This window comes from Schistocerca cancellata, chromosome 9 (genome assembly GCF_023864275.1).
Source record: "Schistocerca cancellata isolate TAMUIC-IGC-003103 chromosome 9, iqSchCanc2.1, whole genome shotgun sequence".
Lineage (NCBI taxonomy): Eukaryota > Metazoa > Arthropoda > Insecta > Orthoptera > Acrididae > Schistocerca > Schistocerca cancellata.
In genome coordinates, this window is record NC_064634.1 from 521,982,484 (window position 1) to 521,999,441 (window position 16,958).

Genomic DNA, 16,958 nt, shown 5'->3' on the forward strand with positions numbered 1-16,958 from the left:
CGAAAACTAACTTTTTGTGTGTTGGGAGAAAAGCCGAACGCGAATTCTGCCGTGCTCCTACATTAGATGAGCGCCAACGGCCATACCATGATGAATACACCGGTTCTCGTCCGATCACCGAAGTTAAGCATCATCGGGCCCAGCTAGTACTTGGATGGGTGACCGCCTGGGAAACCCGGGTGCTGTTGGCTCCCTTCCTTTTTTTTTTATGTCGCCAGCCCAATTTTCAACCTCCCTTTCTGTTGTGAGAAAGATGCTTCCTTAAGCCTTTTAAACTACTGTAATGGTACGAAAATGCAGTAATTAACTCAGTTTGAGGGAGAATGTGCTAACCAAGTTTGCCAAGAAAACTTTGAAAACGACAAAACAGTACGAATCGGCAGGTGATTTCTGAAATACGTCACCGCCTATTGATGTGTAGGAGTGTAGAGTTCCAAATTTGATTTGTAACCACGAATTTATTCCTTAGTCGTCTCGTCTCGTCTCGTCTCGTCTCGTCCCGCAGACGTTTGTCGTGCTTGCGCTGTCATATGGACCACGACCCGAGCGGCAGCGAGCGGCAGTCGAGCAAAGTCGGGACAAGTCGGGACGGGGACAGGGACAGGGATAGGAATGGTGCGAATGCACTGCAAACTACGCAGACACCTGGTGTGAGGCGAGGCGAGGCGAGGCGAGGAAGCCCACATCGCTACCAATGGCGCCCTCCAGCACGACACTGCCACACCCCGCACAGGCCCTCCGCTGAACACCAGGGACAAGATGCGTCCTCCGCTAGTGTCGAAGGCTGCACGCGCCCAGCAAATGACAGGGGGTGCAACGAGCAGCAGTGCGTCTCACACACGCGGCGGTGCGCCCGCCAATTCGGCCGTCGCTCTGCTGGGACGCCGGGCGCGCCTCCCCGCGCCGTCCTCGAGGAACTGGCGGTTGCGGAAGGAAGCGCTCTCGTCAAATGCGGCCGAAAACTAACATTTTGTGTGTTGGGAGAAAAGCCGAACGCGAATTCTGCCGTGCTCCTACATTAGATGAGCGCCAACGGCCATACCATGATGAATACACCGGTTCTCGTCCGATCACCGGAGTTAAGCATCATCGGGCCCGGCTAGTACTTGGATGGGTGACCGCCTGGGAAACCCAGGTGCTGTTGGCTCCCTTCCTTTTTTTTTTATGTCGCCAGCCCAATTTTCAAACTACCTTTCTGTTGTGAGAAAGATGCTTCCTTAAGCCTTTTAAACTACTGTAATGGTACGAAAATGCAGTAATTAACTCAGTTTGAGGGAGAATGTGCTAACCAAGTTTGCCAAGAAGACTTTGAAAACGACAAAACAGTACGAATCGGCAGGTGATTTCTGAAATACGTCACCGCCTATTGTTGTGTAGGAGTGTAGAGTTCCAAATTTGATTTGTAACCACGAATTTATTCCTTAGTCGTCTCGTCTCGTCTCGTCTCGTCTCGTCCCGCAGACGTTTGTCGTGCTTGCGCTGTCATATGGACCACGACCCGAGCGGCAGCGAGCGGCAGTCGAGCAAAGTCGGGACAAGTCGGGACGGGGACAGGGACAGGGATAGGAATGGTGCGAATGCACTGCAAACTACGCAGACACCTGGTGTGAGGCGAGGCGAGGCGAGGCGAGGAAGCCCACATCGCTACCAGTGGCGCCCTCCAGCACGACACTGCCACACCCCGCAGAGGCCCTCCGCTGAACACCAGGGACAAGATGCGTCCTCCGCTAGTGTCGAAGGCTGCACGCGCCCAGCAAATGACAGGGGGTGCAACGAGCAGCAGTGCGTCTCACACACGCGGCGGTGCGCCCGCCAATTCGGCCGTCGCTCTGCTGGGACGCCGGGCGCGCCTCCCCGCGCCGTCCTCGAGGAACTGGCGGTTGCGGAAGGAAGCGCTTTCGTCAAATGCGGCCGAAAACTAACATTTTGTGTGTTGGGAGAAAAGCCGAACGCGAATTCTGCCGTGCTCCTACATTAGATGAGCGCCAACGGCCATACCATGATGAATACACCGGTTCTCGTCCGATCACCGAAGTTAAGCATCATCGGGCCCAGCTAGTACTTGGATGGGTGAATGCCTGGGAAACCCGGGTGCTGTTGGCTCCATTCCTTTTTTTTTATGTCGCCAGCCCAATTTTCAACCTCCCTTTCTGTTGTGAGAAAGATGCTTCCTTAAGCCTTTTAAACTACTGTAATGGTACGAAAATGCAGTAATTAACTCAGTTTGAGGGAGAATGTGCTAACCAAGTTTGCCAAGAAAACTTTGAAAACGACAAAACAGTACGAATCGGCAGGTGATTTCTGAAATACGTCACCGCCTATTGATGTGTAGGAGTGTAGAGTTCCAAATTTGATTTGTAACCACGAATTTATTCCTTAGTCGTCTCGTCTCGTCTCGTCTCGTCTCGTCCCGCAGACGTTTGTCGTGCTTGCGCTGTCATATGGACCACGACCCGAGCGGCAGCGAGCGGCAGTCGAGCAAAGTCGGGACAAGTCGGGACGGGGACAGGGACAGGGATAGGAATGGTGCGAATGCACTGCAAACTACGCAGACACCTGGTGTGAGGCGAGGCGAGGCGAGGCGAGGAAGCCCACATCGCTACCAGTGGCGCCCTCCAGCACGACACTGCCACACCCCGCAGAGGCCCTCCGCTGAACACCAGGGACAAGATGCGTCCTCCGCTAGTGTCGAAGGCTGCACGCGCCCAGCAAATGACAGGGGGTGCAACGAGCAGCAGTGCGTCTCACACACGCGGCGGTGCGCCCGCCAATTCGGCCGTCGCTCTGCTGGGACGCCGGGCGCGCCTCCCCGCGCCGTCCTCGAGGAACTGGCGGTTGCGGAAGGAAGCGCTTTCGTCAAATGCGGCCGAAAACTAACATTTTGTGTGTTGGGAGAAAAGCCGAACGCGAATTCTGCCGTGCTCCTACATTAGATGAGCGCCAACGGCCATACCATGATGAATACACCGGTTCTCGTCCGATCACCGAAGTTAAGCATCATCGGGCCCAGCTAGTACTTGGATGGGTGAATGCCTGGGAAACCCGGCTGCTGTTGGCTCCCTTCCTTTTTTTTTATGTCGCCAGCCCAATTTTCAACCTCCCTTTCTGTTGTGAGAAAGATGCTTCCTTAAGCCTTTTAAACTACTGTAATGGTACGAAAATGCAGTAATTAACTCAGTTTGAGGGAGAATGTGCTAACCAAGTTTGCCAAGAAAACTTTGAAAACGACAAAACAGTACGAATCGGCAGGTGATTTCTGAAATACGTCACCGCCTATTGATGTGTAGGAGTGTAGAGTTCCAAATTTGATTTGTAACCACGAATTTATTCCTTAGTCGTCTCGTCTCGTCTCGTCTCGTCTCGTCCCGCAGACGTTTGTCGTGCTTGCGCTGTCATATGGACCACGACCCGAGCGGCAGCGAGCGGCAGTCGAGCAAAGTCGGGACAAGTCGGGACGGGGACAGGGACAGGGATAGGAATGGTGCGAATGCACTGCAAACTACGCAGACACCTGGTGTGAGGCGAGGCGAAGCGAGGAAGCCCACATCGCTACCAGTGGCGCCCTCCAGCACTATAATGCCACACCCCGCACAGGCCCTCCGCTGAACACCAGGGACAAGATGCGTCCTCCGCTAGTGTCGAAGGCTGCACGCGCCCAGCAAATGACAGGGGGTGCAACGAGCAGCAGTGCGTCTCACACACGCGGCGGTGCGCCCGCCAATTCGGCCGTCGCTCTGCTGGGACGCCGGGCGCGCCTCCCCGCGCCGTCCTCGAGGAACTGGCGGTTGCGGAAGGAAGCGCTCTCGTCAAATGCGGCCGAAAACTAACATTTTGTGTGTTGGGAGAAAAGCCGAACGCGAATTCTGCCGTGCTCCTACATTAGATGAGCGCCAACGGCCATACCATGATGAATACACCGGTTCTCCTCCGATCACCGAAGTTAAGCATCATCGGGCCCGGCTAGTACTTGGATGGGTGACCGCCTGGGAAACCCGGGTGCTGTTGGCTCCCTTCCTTTTTTTTTATGTCGCCAGCCCAATTTTCAAACTACCTTTCTGTTGTGACAAAGATGCTTCCTTAAGCCTTTTAAACTACTGTAATGGTACGAAAATGCAGTAATTAACTCAGTTTGAGGGAGAATGTGCTAACCAAGTTTGCCAAGAAGACTTTGAAAACGACAAAACAGTACGAATCGGCAGGTGATTTCTGAAATACGTCACCGCCTATTGTTGTGTAGGAGTGTAGAGTTCCAAATTTGATTTGTAACCACGAATTTATTCCTTAGTCGTCTCGTCTCGTCTCGTCTCGTCTCGTCCCGCAGACGTTTGTCGTGCTTGCGCTGTCATATGGACCACGACCCGAGCGGCAGCGAGCGGCAGTCGAGCAAAGTCGGGACAAGTCGGGACGGGGACAGGGACAGGGATAGGAATGGTGCGAATGCACTGCAAACTACGCAGACACCTGGTGTGAGGCGAGGCGAGGCGAGGCGAGGAAGCCCACATCGCTACCAGTGGCGCCCTCCAGCACGACACTGCCACACCCCGCAGAGGCCCTCCGCTGAACACCAGGGACAAGATGCGTCCTCCGCTAGTGTCGAAGGCTGCACGCGCCCAGCAATTGACAGGGGGTGCAACGAGCAGCAGTGCGTCTCACACACGCGGCGGTGCGCCCGCCAATTCGGCCGTCGCTCTGCTGGGACGCCGGGCGCGCCTCCCCGCGCCGTCCTCGAGGAACTGGCGGTTGCGGAAGGAAGCGCTTTCGTCAAATGCGGCCGAAAACTAACATTTTGTGTGTTGGGAGAAAAGCCGAACGCGAATTCTGCCGTGCTCCTACATTAGATGAGCGCCAACGGCCATACCATGATGAATACACCGGTTCTCGTCCGATTACCGAAGTTAAGCATCATCGGGCCCCGCTAGTACTTGGATGGGTGACCGCCTGGGAAACCCGGGTGCTGTTGGCTCACTTCCTTTTTTTTTTATGTCGCCAGCCCAATTTTCAAACTACCTTTCTGTTGTGAGAAAGATGCTTCCTTAAGCCTTTTAAACTACTGTAATGGTACGAAAATGCAGTAATTAACTCAGTTTGAGGGAGAATGTGCTAACCAAGTTTGCCAAGAAAACTTTGAAAACGACAAAACAGTACGAATCGGCAGGTGATTTCTGAAATACGTCACCGCCTATTGATGTGTAGGAGTGTAGAGTTCCAAATTTGATTTGTAACCACGAATTTATTCCTTAGTCGTCTCGTCTCGTCTCGTCTCGTCTCGTCCCGCAGACGTTTGTCGTGCTTGCGCTGTCATATGGACCACGACCCGAGCGGCAGCGAGCGGCAGTCGAGCAAAGTCGAGACAAGTCGGGACGGGGACAGGGACAGGGATAGGAATGGTGCGAATGCACTGCAAACTACGCAGACACCTGGTGTGAGGCGAGGCGAAGCGAGGAAGCCCACATCGCTACCAGTGGCGCCCTCCAGCACGATAATGCCACACCCCGCACAGGCCCTCCGCTGAACACCAGGGACAAGATGCGTCCTCCGCTAGTGTCGAAGGCTGCACGCGCCCAGCAAATGACAGGGGGTGCAACGAGCAGCAGTGCGTCTCACACACGCGGCGGTGCGCCCGCCAATTCGGCCGTCGCTCTGCTGGGACGCCGGGCGCGCCTCCCCGCGCCGTCCTCGAGGAACTGGCGGTTGCGGAAGGAAGCGCTCTCGTCAAATGCGGCCGAAAACTAACTTTTTGTGTGTTGGGAGAAAAGCCGAACGCGAATTCTGCCGTGCTCCTACATTAGATGAGCGCCAACGGCCATACCATGATGAATACACCGGTTCTCCTCCGATCACCGAAGTTAAGCTTCATCGGGCCCGGCTAGTACTTGGATGGGTGACCGCCTGGGAAACCCAGGTGCTGTTGGCTCCCTTCCTTTTTTTTTATGTCGCCAGCCCAATTTTCAAACTACCTTTCTGTTGTGACAAAGATGCTTCCTTAAGCCTTTTAAACTACTGTAATGGTACGAAAATGCAGTAATTAACTCAGTTTGAGGGAGAATGTGCTAACCAAGTTTGCCAAGAAGACTTTGAAAACGACAAAACAGTACGAATCGGCAGGTGATTTCTGAAATACGTCACCGCCTATTGTTGTGTAGGAGTGTAGAGTTCCAAATTTGATTTGTAACCACGAATTTATTCCTTAGTCGTCTCGTCTCGTCTCGTCTCGTCTCGTCCCGCAGACGTTTGTCGTGCTTGCGCTGTCATATGGACCACGACCCGAGCGGCAGCGAGCGGCAGTCGAGCAAAGTCGGGACAAGTCGGGACGGGGACAGGGACAGGGATAGGAATGGTGCGAATGCACTGCAAACTACGCAGACACCTGGTGTGAGGCGAGGCGAGGCGAGGCGAGGAAGCCCACATCGCTACCAGTGGCGCCCTCCAGCACGACACTGCCACACCCCGCAGAGGCCCTCCGCTGAACACCAGGGACAAGATGCGTCCTCCGCTAGTGTCGAAGGCTGCACGCGCCCAGCAATTGACAGGGGGTGCAACGAGCAGCAGTGCGTCTCACACACGCGGCGGTGCGCCCGCCAATTCGGCCGTCGCTCTGCTGGGACGCCGGGCGCGCCTCCCCGCGCCGTCCTCGAGGAACTGGCGGTTGCGGAAGGAAGCGCTTTCGTCAAATGCGGCCGAAAACTAACATTTTGTGTGTTGGGAGAAAAGCCGAACGCGAATTCTGCCGTGCTCCTACATTAGATGAGCGCCAACGGCCATACCATGATGAATACACCGGTTCTCGTCCGATTACCGAAGTTAAGCATCATCGGGCCCCGCTAGTACTTGGATGGGTGACCGCCTGGGAAACCCGGGTGCTGTTGGCTCACTTCCTTTTTTTTTTATGTCGCCAGCCCAATTTTCAAACTACCTTTCTGTTGTGAGAAAGATGCTTCCTTAAGCCTTTTAAACTACTGTAATGGTACGAAAATGCAGTAATTAACTCAGTTTGAGGGAGAATGTGCTAACCAAGTTTGCCAAGAAAACTTTGAAAACGACAAAACAGTACGAATCGGCAGGTGATTTCTGAAATACGTCACCGCCTATTGATGTGTAGGAGTGTAGAGTTCCAAATTTGATTTGTAACCACGAATTTATTCCTTAGTCGTCTCGTCTCGTCTCGTCTCGTCTCGTCCCGCAGACGTTTGTCGTGCTTGCGCTGTCATATGGACCACGACCCGAGCGGCAGCGAGCGGCAGTCGAGCAAAGTCGAGACAAGTCGGGACGGGGACAGGGACAGGGATAGGAATGGTGCGAATGCACTGCAAACTACGCAGACACCTGGTGTGAGGCGAGGCGAAGCGAGGAAGCCCACATCGCTACCAGTGGCGCCCTCCAGCACGATAATGCCACACCCCGCACAGGCCCTCCGCTGAACACCAGGGACAAGATGCGTCCTCCGCTAGTGTCGAAGGCTGCACGCGCCCAGCAAATGACAGGGGGTGCAACGAGCAGCAGTGCGTCTCACACACGCGGCGGTGCGCCCGCCAATTCGGCCGTCGCTCTGCTGGGACGCCGGGCGCGCCTCCCCGCGCCGTCCTCGAGGAACTGGCGGTTGCGGAAGGAAGCGCTCTCGTCAAATGCGGCCGAAAACTAACTTTTTGTGTGTTGGGAGAAAAGCCGAACGCGAATTCTGCCGTGCTCCTACATTAGATGAGCGCCAACGGCCATACCATGATGAATACACCGGTTCTCCTCCGATCACCGAAGTTAAGCTTCATCGGGCCCGGCTAGTACTTGGATGGGTGACCGCCTGGGAAACCCAGGTGCTGTTGGCTCCCTTCCTTTTTTTTTATGTCGCCAGCCCAATTTTCAAACTACCTTTCTGTTGTGACAAAGATGCTTCCTTAAGCCTTTTAAACTACTGTAATGGTACGAAAATGCAGTAATTAACTCAGTTTGAGGGAGAATGTGCTAACCAAGTTTGCCAAGAAGACTTTGAAAACGACAAAACAGTACGAATCGGCAGGTGATTTCTGAAATACGTCACCGCCTATTGTTGTGTAGGAGTGTAGAGTTCCAAATTTGATTTGTAACCACGAATTTATTCCTTAGTCGTCTCGTCTCGTCTCGTCTCGTCTCGTCCCGCAGACGTTTGTCGTGCTTGCGCTGTCATATGGACCACGACCCGAGCGGCAGCGAGCGGCAGTCGAGCAAAGTCGGGACAAGTCGGGACGGGGACAGGGACAGGGATAGGAATGGTGCGAATGCACTGCAAACTACGCAGACACCTGGTGTGAGGCGAGGCGAGGCGAGGCGAGGAAGCCCACATCGCTACCAGTGGCGCCCTCCAGCACGACACTGCCACACCCCGCAGAGGCCCTCCGCTGAACACCAGGGACAAGATGCGTCCTCCGCTAGTGTCGAAGGCTGCACGCGCCCAGCAATTGACAGGGGGTGCAACGAGCAGCAGTGCGTCTCACACACGCGGCGGTGCGCCCGCCAATTCGGCCGTCGCTCTGCTGGGACGCCGGGCGCGCCTCCCCGCGCCGTCCTCGAGGAACTGGCGGTTGCGGAAGGAAGCGCTTTCGTCAAATGCGGCCGAAAACTAACATTTTGTGTGTTGGGAGAAAAGCCGAACGCGAATTCTGCCGTGCTCCTACATTAGATGAGCGCCAACGGCCATACCATGATGAATACACCGGTTCTCGTCCGATTACCGAAGTTAAGCATCATCGGGCCCCGCTAGTACTTGGATGGGTGACCGCCTGGGAAACCCGGGTGCTGTTGGCTCACTTCCTTTTTTTTTTTATGTCGCCAGCCCAATTTTCAAACTACCTTTCTGTTGTGAGAAAGATGCTTCCTTAAGCCTTTTAAACTACTGTAATGGTACGAAAATGCAGTAATTAACTCAGTTTGAGGGAGAATGTGCTAACCAAGTTTGCCAAGAAAACTTTGAAAACGACAAAACAGTACGAATCGGCAGGTGATTTCTGAAATACGTCACCGCCTATTGATGTGTAGGAGTGTAGAGTTCCAAATTTGATTTGTAACCACGAATTTATTCCTTAGTCGTCTCGTCTCGTCTCGTCTCGTCTCGTCCCGCAGACGTTTGTCGTGCTTGCGCTGTCATATGGACCACGACCCGAGCGGCAGCGAGCGGCAGTCGAGCAAAGTCGAGACAAGTCGGGACGGGGACAGGGACAGGGATAGGAATGGTGCGAATGCACTGCAAACTACGCAGACACCTGGTGTGAGGCGAGGCGAAGCGAGGAAGCCCACATCGCTACCAGTGGCGCCCTCCAGCACGATAATGCCACACCCCGCACAGGCCCTCCGCTGAACACCAGGGACAAGATGCGTCCTCCGCTAGTGTCGAAGGCTGCACGCGCCCAGCAAATGACAGGGGGTGCAACGAGCAGCAGTGCGTCTCACACACGCGGCGGTGCGCCCGCCAATTCGGCCGTCGCTCTGCTGGGACGCCGGGCGCGCCTCCCCGCGCCGTCCTCGAGGAACTGGCGGTTGCGGAAGGAAGCGCTTTCGTCAAATGCGGCCGAAAACTAACATTTTGTGTGTTGGGAGAAAAGCCGAACGCGAATTCTGCCGTGCTCCTACATTAGATGAGCGCCAACGGCCATACCATGATGAATACACCGGTTCTCCTCCGATCACCGAAGTTAAGCATCATCGGGCCCGGCTAGTACTTGGATGGGTGACCGCCTGGGAAACCCAGGTGCTGTTGGCTCCCTTCCTTTTTTTTTATGTCGCCAGCCCAATTTTCAAACTACCTTTCTGTTGTGACAAAGATGCTTCCTTAAGCCTTTTAAACTACTGTAATGGTACGAAAATGCAGTAATTAACTCAGTTTGAGGGAGAATGTGCTAACCAAGTTTGCCAAGAAGACTTTGAAAACGACAAAACAGTACGAATCGGCAGGTGATTTCTGAAATACGTCACCGCCTATTGTTGTGTAGGAGTGTAGAGTTCCAAATTTGATTTGTAACCACGAATTTATTCCTTAGTCGTCTCGTCTCGTCTCGTCTCGTCTCGTCCCGCAGACGTTTGTCGTGCTTGCGCTGTCATATGGACCACGACCCGAGCGGCAGCGAGCGGCAGTCGAGCAAAGTCGGGACAAGTCGGGACGGGGACAGGGACAGGGATAGGAATGGTGCGAATGCACTGCAAACTACGCAGACACCTGGTGTGAGGCGAGGCGAGGCGAGGCGAGGAAGCCCACATCGCTACCAGTGGCGCCCTCCAGCACGACACTGCCACACCCCGCAGAGGCCCTCCGCTGAACACCAGGGACAAGATGCGTCCTCCGCTAGTGTCGAAGGCTGCACGCGCCCAGCAAATGACAGGGGGTGCAACGAGCAGCAGTGCGTCTCACACACGCGGCGGTGCGCCCGCCAATTCGGCCGTCGCTCTGCTGGGACGCCGGGCGCGCCTCCCCGCGCCGTCCTCGAGGAACTGGCGGTTGCGGAAGGAAGCGCTCTCGTCAAATGCGGCCGAAAACTAACATTTTGTGTATTGGGAGAAAAGCCGAACGCGAATTCTGCCGTGCTCCTACATTAGATGAGCGCCAACGGCCATACCATGATGAATACACCGGTTCTCCTCCGATCACCGAAGTTAAGCATCATCGGGCCCGGCTAGTACTTGGATGGGTGACCGCCTGGGAAACCCAGGTGCTGTTGGCTCCCTTCCTTTTTTTTTTTATGTCGCCAGCCCAATTTTCAAACTACCTTTCTGTTGTGAGAAAGATGCTTCCTTAAGCCTTTTAAACTACTGTAATGGTACGAAAATGCAGTAATTAACTCAGTTTGAGGGAGAATGTGCTAACCAAGTTTGCCAAGAAAACTTTGAAAACGACAAAACAGTACGAATCGGCAGGTGATTTCTGAAATACGTCACCGCCTATTGATGTGTAGGAGTGTAGAGTTCCAAATTTGATTTGTAACCACGAATTTATTCCTTAGTCGTCTCGTCTCGTCTCGTCTCGTCTCGTCCCGCAGACGTTTGTCGTGCTTGCGCTGTCATATGGACCACGACCCGAGCGGCAGCGAGCGGCAGTCGAGCAACGTCGGGACAAGTCGGGACGGGGACAGGGACAGGGATAGGAATGGTGCGAATGCACTGCAAACTACGCAGACACCTGGTGTGAGGCGAGGCGAAGCGAGGAAGCCCACATCGCTACCAGTGGCGCCCTCCAGCACGATAATGCCACACCCCGCACAGGCCCTCCGCTGAACACCAGGGACAAGATGCGTCCTCCGCTAGTGTCGAAGGCTGCACGCGCCCAGCAAATGACAGGGGGTGCAACGAGCAGCAGTGCGTCTCACACACGCGGCGGTGCGCCCGCCAATTCGGCCGTCGCTCTGCTGGGACGCCGGGCGCGCCTCCCCGCGCCGTCCTCGAGGAACTGGCGGTTGCGGAAGGAAGCGCTTTCGTCAAATGCGGCCGAAAACTAACATTTTGTGTGTTGGGAGAAAAGCCGAACGCGAATTCTGCCGTGCTCCTACATTAGATGAGCGCCAACGGCCATACCATGATGAATACACCGGTTCTCCTCCGATCACCGAAGTTAAGCATCATCGGGCCCGGCTAGTACTTGGATGGGTGACCGCCTGGGAAACCCAGGTGCTGTTGGCTCCCTTCCTTTTTTTTTTATGTCGCCAGCCCAATTTTCAAACTACCTTTCTGTTGTGACAAAGATGCTTCCTTAAGCCTTTTAAACTACTGTAATGGTACGAAAATGCAGTAATTAACTCAGTTTGAGGGAGAATGTGCTAACCAAGTTTGCCAAGAAAACTTTGAAAACGACAAAACAGTACGAATCGGCAGGTGATTTCTGAAATACGTCACCGCCTATTGATGTGTAGGAGTGTAGAGTTCCAAATTTGATTTGTAACCACGAATTTATTCCTTAGTCGTCTCGTCTCGTCTCGTCTCGTCTCGTCCCGCAGACGTTTGTCGTGCTTGCGCTGTCATATGGACCACGACCCGAGCGGCAGCGAGCGGCAGTCGAGCAAAGTCGGGACAAGTCGGGACGGGGACAGGGACAGGGATAGGAATGGTGCGAATGCACTGCAAACTACGCAGACACCTGGTGTGAGGCGAGGCGAAGCGAGGAAGCCCACATCGCTACCAGTGGCGCCCTCCAGCACGATAATGCCACACCCCGCACAGGCCCTCCGCTGAACACCAGGGACAAGATGCGTCCTCCGCTAGTGTCGAAGGCTGCACGCGCCCAGCAAATGACAGGGGGTGCAACGAGCAGCAGTGCGTCTCACACACGCGGCGGTGCGCCCGCCAATTCGGCCGTCGCTCTGCTGGGACGCCGGGCGCGCCTCCCCGCGCCGTCCTCGAGGAACTGGCGGTTGCGGAAGGAAGCGCTTTCGTCAAATGCGGCCGAAAACTAACATTTTGTGTGTTGGGAGAAAAGCCGAACGCGAATTCTGCCGTGCTCCTACATTAGATGAGCGCCAACGGCCATACCATGATGAATACACCGGTTCTCCTCCGATCACCGAAGTTAAGCATCATCGGGCTGGGCTAGTACTTGGATGGGTGACCGCCTGGGAAACCCAGGTGCTGTTGGCTCCCTTCCTTTTTTTTTTTATGTCGCCAGCCCAATTTTCAAACTACCTTTCTGTTGTGACAAAGATGCTTCCTTAAGCCTTTTAAACTACTGTAATGGTACGAAAATGCAGTAATTAACTCAGTTTGAGGGAGAATGTGCTAACCAAGTTTGCCAAGAAGACTTTGAAAACGACAAAACAGTACGAATCGGCAGGTGATTTCTGAAATACGTCACCGCCTATTGTTGTGTAGGAGTGTAGAGTTCCAAATTTGATTTGTAACCACGAATTTATTCCTTAGTCGTCTCGTCTTGTCTCGTCTCGTCTCGTCCCGCAGACGTTTGTCGTGCTTGCGCTGTCATATGGACCACGACCCGAGCGGCAGCGAGCGGCAGTCGAGCAAAGTCGGGACAAGTCGGGACGGGGACAGGGACAGGGATAGGAATGGTGCGAATGCACTGCAAACTACGCAGACACCTGGTGTGAGGCGAGGCGAGGCGAGGCGAGGAAGCCCACATCGCTACCAGTGGCGCCCTCCAGCACGACACTGCCACACCCCGCACAGGCCCTCCGCTGAACACCAGGGACAAGATGCGTCCTCCGCTAGTGTCGAAGGCTGCACGCGCCCAGCAAATGACAGGGGGTGCAACGAGCAGCAGTGCGTCTCACACACGCGGCGGTGCGCCCGCCAATTCGGCCGTCGCTCTGCTGGGACGCCGGGCGCGCCTCCCCGCGCCGTCCTCGAGGAACTGGCGGTTGCGGAAGGAAGCGCTTTCGTCAAATGCGGCCGAAAACTAACATTTTGTGTGTTGGGAGAAAAGCCGAACGCGAATTCTGCCGTGCTCCTACATTAGATGAGCGCCAACGGCCATACCATGATGAATACACCGGTTCTCCTCCGATCACCGAAGTTAAGCATCATCGGGCCCGGCTAGTACTTGGATGGGTGACCGCCTGGGAAACCCAGGTGCTGTTGGCTCCCTTCCTTTTTTTTTTTATGTCGCCAGCCCAATTTTCAAACTACCTTTCTGTTGTGACAAAGATGCTTCCTTAAGCCTTTTAAACTACTGTAATGGTACGAAAATGCAGTAATTAACTCAGTTTGAGGGAGAATGTGCTAACCAAGTTTGCCAAGAAAACTTTGAAAACGACAAAACAGTACGAATCGGCAGGTGATTTCTGAAATACGTCACCGCCTATTGATGTGTAGGAGTGTAGAGTTCCAAATTTGATTTGTAACCACGAATTTATTCCTTAGTCGTCTCGTCTCGTCTCGTCTCGTCTCGTCCCGCAGACGTTTGTCGTGCTTGCGCTGTCATATGGACCACGACCCGAGCGGCAGCGAGCGGCAGTCGAGCAAAGTCGGGACAAGTCGGGACGGGGACAGGGACAGGGATAGGAATGGTGCGAATGCACTGCAAACTACGCAGACACCTGGTGTGAGGCGAGGCGAAGCGAGGAAGCCCACATCGCTACCAGTGGCGCCCTCCAGCACGATAATGCCACACCCCGCACAGGCCCTCCGCTGAACACCAGGGACAAGATGCGTCCTCCGCTAGTGTCGAAGGCTGCACGCGCCCAGCAAATGACAGGGGGTGCAACGAGCAGCAGTGCGTCTCACACACGCGGCGGTGCGCCCGCCAATTCGGCCGTCGCTCTGCTGGGACGCCGGGCGCGCCTCCCCGCGCCGTCCTCGAGGAACTGGCGGTTGCGGAAGGAAGCGCTTTCGTCAAATGCGGCCGAAAACTAACATTTTGTGTGTTGGGAGAAAAGCCGAACGCGAATTCTGCCGTGCTCCTACATTAGATGAGCGCCAACGGCCATACCATGATGAATACACCGGTTCTCCTCCGATCACCGAAGTTAAGCATCATCGGGCCCGGCTAGTACTTGGATGGGTGACCGCCTGGGAAACCCAGGTGCTGTTGGCTCCCTTCCTTTTTTTTTATGTCGCCAGCCCAATTTTCAAACTACCTTTCTGTTGTGACAAAGATGCTTCCTTAAGCCTTTTAAACTACTGTAATGGTACGAAAATGCAGTAATTAACTCAGTTTGAGGGAGAATGTGCTAACCAAGTTTGCCAAGAAAACTTTGAAAACGACAAAACAGTACGAATCGGCAGGTGATTTCTGAAATACGTCACCGCCTATTGTTGTGTAGGAGTGTAGAGTTCCAAATTTGATTTGTAACCACGAATTTATTCCTTAGTCGTCTCGTCTCGTCTCGTCTCGTCTCGTCCCGCAGACGTTTGTCGTGCTTGCGCTGTCATATGGACCACGACCCGAGCGGCAGCGAGCGGCAGTCGAGCAAAGTCGGGACAAGTCGGGACGGGGACAGGGACAGGGATAGGAATGGTGCGAATGCACTGCAAACTACGCAGACACCTGGTGTGAGGCGAGGCGAAGCGAGGAAGCCCACATCGCTACCAGTGGCGCCCTCCAGCACGATAATGCCACACCCCGCACAGGCCCTCCGCTGAACACCAGGGACAAGATGCGTCCTCCGCTAGTGTCGAAGGCTGCACGCGCCCAGCAAATGACAGGGGGTGCAACGAGCAGCAGTGCGTCTCACACACGCGGCGGTGCGCCCGCCAATTCGGCCGTCGCTCTGCTGGGACGCCGGGCGCGCCTCCCCGCGCCGTCCTCGAGGAACTGGCGGTTGCGGAAGGAAGCGCTTTCGTCAAATGCGGCCGAAAACTAACATTTTGTGTGTTGGGAGAAAAGCCGAACGCGAATTCTGCCGTGCTCCTACATTAGATGAGCGCCAACGGCCATACCATGATGAATACACCGGTTCTCGTCCGATCACCGAAGTTAAGCATCATCGGGCCCGGCTAGTACTTGGATGGGTGACCGCCTGGGAAACCCAGGTGCTGTTGGCTCCCTTCCTTTTTTTTTTATGTCGCCAGCCCAATTTTCAAACTACCTTTCTGTTGTGACAAAGATGCTTCCTTAAGCCTTTTAAACTACTGTAATGGTACGAAAATGTAGTAATTAACTCAGTTTGAGGGAGAATGTGCTAACCAAGTTTGCCAAGAAGACTTTGAAAACGACAAAACAGTACGAATCGGCAGGTGATTTCTGAAATACGTCACCGCCTATTGTTGTGTAGGAGTGTAGAGTTCCAAATTTGATTTGTAACCACGAATTTATTCCTTAGTCGTCTCGTCTCGTCTCGTCTCGTCTCGTCCCGCAGACGTTTGTCGTGCTTGCGCTGTCATATGGACCACGACCCGAGCGGCAGCGAGCGGCAGTCGAGCAAAGTCGGGACAAGTCGGGACGGGGACAGGGACAGGGATAGGAATGGTGCGAATGCACTGCAAACTACGCAGACACCTGGTGTGAGGCGAGGCGAAGCGAGGAAGCCCACATCGCTACCAGTGGCGCCCTCCAGCACGATAATGCCACACCCCGCACAGGCCCTCCGCTGAACACCAGGGACAAGATGCGTCCTCCGCTAGTGTCGAAGGCTGCACGCGCCCAGCAAATGACAGGGGGTGCAACGAGCAGCAGTGCGTCTCACACACGCGGCGGTGCGCCCGCCAATTCGGCCGTCGCTCTGCTGGGACGCCGGGCGCGCCTCCCCGCGCCGTCCTCGAGGAACTGGCGGTTGCGGAAGGAAGCGCTTTCGTCAAATGCGGCCGAAAACTAACATTTTGTGTGTTGGGAGAAAAGCCGAACGCGAATTCTGCCGTGCTCCTACATTAGATGAGCGCCAACGGCCATACCATGATGAATACACCGGTTCTCGTCCGATCACCGAAGTTAAGCATCATCGGGCCCGGCTAGTACTTGGATGGGTGACCGCCTGGGAAACCCGGGTGCTGTTGGCTCCCTTCCTTTTTTTTTTTTATGTCGCCAGCCCAATTTTCAAACTACCTTTCTGTTGTGAGAAAGATGCTTCCTTAAGCCTTTTAAACTACTGTAATGGTACGAAAATGCAGTAATTAACTCAGTTTGAGGGAGAATGTGCTAACCAAGTTTGCCAAGAAGACTTTGAAAACGACAAAACAGTACGAATCGGCAGGTGATTTCTGAAATACGTCACCGCCTATTGTTGTGTAGGAGTGTAGAGTTCCAAATTTGATTTGTAACCACGAATTTATTCCTTAGTCGTCTCGTCTCGTCTCGTCTCGTCCCGCAGACGTTTGTCGTGCTTGCGCTGTCATATGGACCACGACCCGAGCGGCAGCGAGCGGCAGTCGAGCAAAGTCGGGACAAGTCGGGACGGGGACAGGGACAGGGATAGGAATGGTGCGAATGCACTGCAAACTACGCAGACACCTGGTGTGAGGCGAGGCGAAGCGAGGAAGCCCACATCGCTACCAGTGGCGCCCTCCAGCACGATAATGCCACACCCCGCACAGGCCCTCCGCTGAACACCAGGGACAAGATG

The 16,958-nt window shown here is 54.6% G+C and overlaps 1 protein-coding gene and 18 non-coding genes across 19 annotated transcripts in view; all 19 read left to right on the top strand.

Annotated features, from left to right (window-relative positions):
* The window catches only part of LOC126101548 (proteoglycan 4-like), a 77,947-nt gene that overhangs the window by 35,693 nt on the left and 25,296 nt on the right, over nucleotides 1-16,958 (top strand). The gene's annotated exons all lie outside the window — the stretch shown is intronic.
* LOC126101726 (5S ribosomal RNA) lies at nucleotides 73-191 on the top strand. Its single transcript, XR_007522449.1, has one exon. It is a non-coding gene; the product is annotated as a 5S ribosomal RNA (ribosomal RNA).
* LOC126102956 (5S ribosomal RNA) lies at nucleotides 1,029-1,147 on the top strand. Its single transcript, XR_007523208.1, has one exon. It is a non-coding gene; the product is annotated as a 5S ribosomal RNA (ribosomal RNA).
* On the top strand, nucleotides 1,985-2,103 carry LOC126102079 (5S ribosomal RNA). The gene has a single exon (XR_007522772.1). It is a non-coding gene; the product is annotated as a 5S ribosomal RNA (ribosomal RNA).
* LOC126102100 (5S ribosomal RNA) lies at nucleotides 2,940-3,058 on the top strand. The gene has a single exon (XR_007522790.1). It is a non-coding gene; the product is annotated as a 5S ribosomal RNA (ribosomal RNA).
* On the top strand, nucleotides 3,890-4,008 carry LOC126102968 (5S ribosomal RNA). The gene has a single exon (XR_007523219.1). It is a non-coding gene; the product is annotated as a 5S ribosomal RNA (ribosomal RNA).
* Nucleotides 4,845-4,963, top strand: LOC126102026 (5S ribosomal RNA). Its single transcript, XR_007522724.1, has one exon. It is a non-coding gene; the product is annotated as a 5S ribosomal RNA (ribosomal RNA).
* On the top strand, nucleotides 5,796-5,914 carry LOC126101757 (5S ribosomal RNA). The gene has a single exon (XR_007522477.1). It is a non-coding gene; the product is annotated as a 5S ribosomal RNA (ribosomal RNA).
* LOC126102027 (5S ribosomal RNA) lies at nucleotides 6,751-6,869 on the top strand. The gene has a single exon (XR_007522725.1). It is a non-coding gene; the product is annotated as a 5S ribosomal RNA (ribosomal RNA).
* LOC126101758 (5S ribosomal RNA) lies at nucleotides 7,702-7,820 on the top strand. Its single transcript, XR_007522478.1, has one exon. It is a non-coding gene; the product is annotated as a 5S ribosomal RNA (ribosomal RNA).
* LOC126102028 (5S ribosomal RNA) lies at nucleotides 8,657-8,775 on the top strand. Its single transcript, XR_007522726.1, has one exon. It is a non-coding gene; the product is annotated as a 5S ribosomal RNA (ribosomal RNA).
* Nucleotides 9,609-9,727, top strand: LOC126102844 (5S ribosomal RNA). Its single transcript, XR_007523106.1, has one exon. It is a non-coding gene; the product is annotated as a 5S ribosomal RNA (ribosomal RNA).
* Nucleotides 10,564-10,682, top strand: LOC126102845 (5S ribosomal RNA). The gene has a single exon (XR_007523107.1). It is a non-coding gene; the product is annotated as a 5S ribosomal RNA (ribosomal RNA).
* On the top strand, nucleotides 11,516-11,634 carry LOC126102846 (5S ribosomal RNA). Its single transcript, XR_007523108.1, has one exon. It is a non-coding gene; the product is annotated as a 5S ribosomal RNA (ribosomal RNA).
* Nucleotides 12,467-12,585, top strand: LOC126102982 (5S ribosomal RNA). The gene has a single exon (XR_007523232.1). It is a non-coding gene; the product is annotated as a 5S ribosomal RNA (ribosomal RNA).
* Nucleotides 13,424-13,542, top strand: LOC126102847 (5S ribosomal RNA). Its single transcript, XR_007523109.1, has one exon. It is a non-coding gene; the product is annotated as a 5S ribosomal RNA (ribosomal RNA).
* On the top strand, nucleotides 14,376-14,494 carry LOC126102848 (5S ribosomal RNA). The gene has a single exon (XR_007523110.1). It is a non-coding gene; the product is annotated as a 5S ribosomal RNA (ribosomal RNA).
* LOC126102063 (5S ribosomal RNA) lies at nucleotides 15,326-15,444 on the top strand. The gene has a single exon (XR_007522758.1). It is a non-coding gene; the product is annotated as a 5S ribosomal RNA (ribosomal RNA).
* On the top strand, nucleotides 16,277-16,395 carry LOC126102642 (5S ribosomal RNA). Its single transcript, XR_007522927.1, has one exon. It is a non-coding gene; the product is annotated as a 5S ribosomal RNA (ribosomal RNA).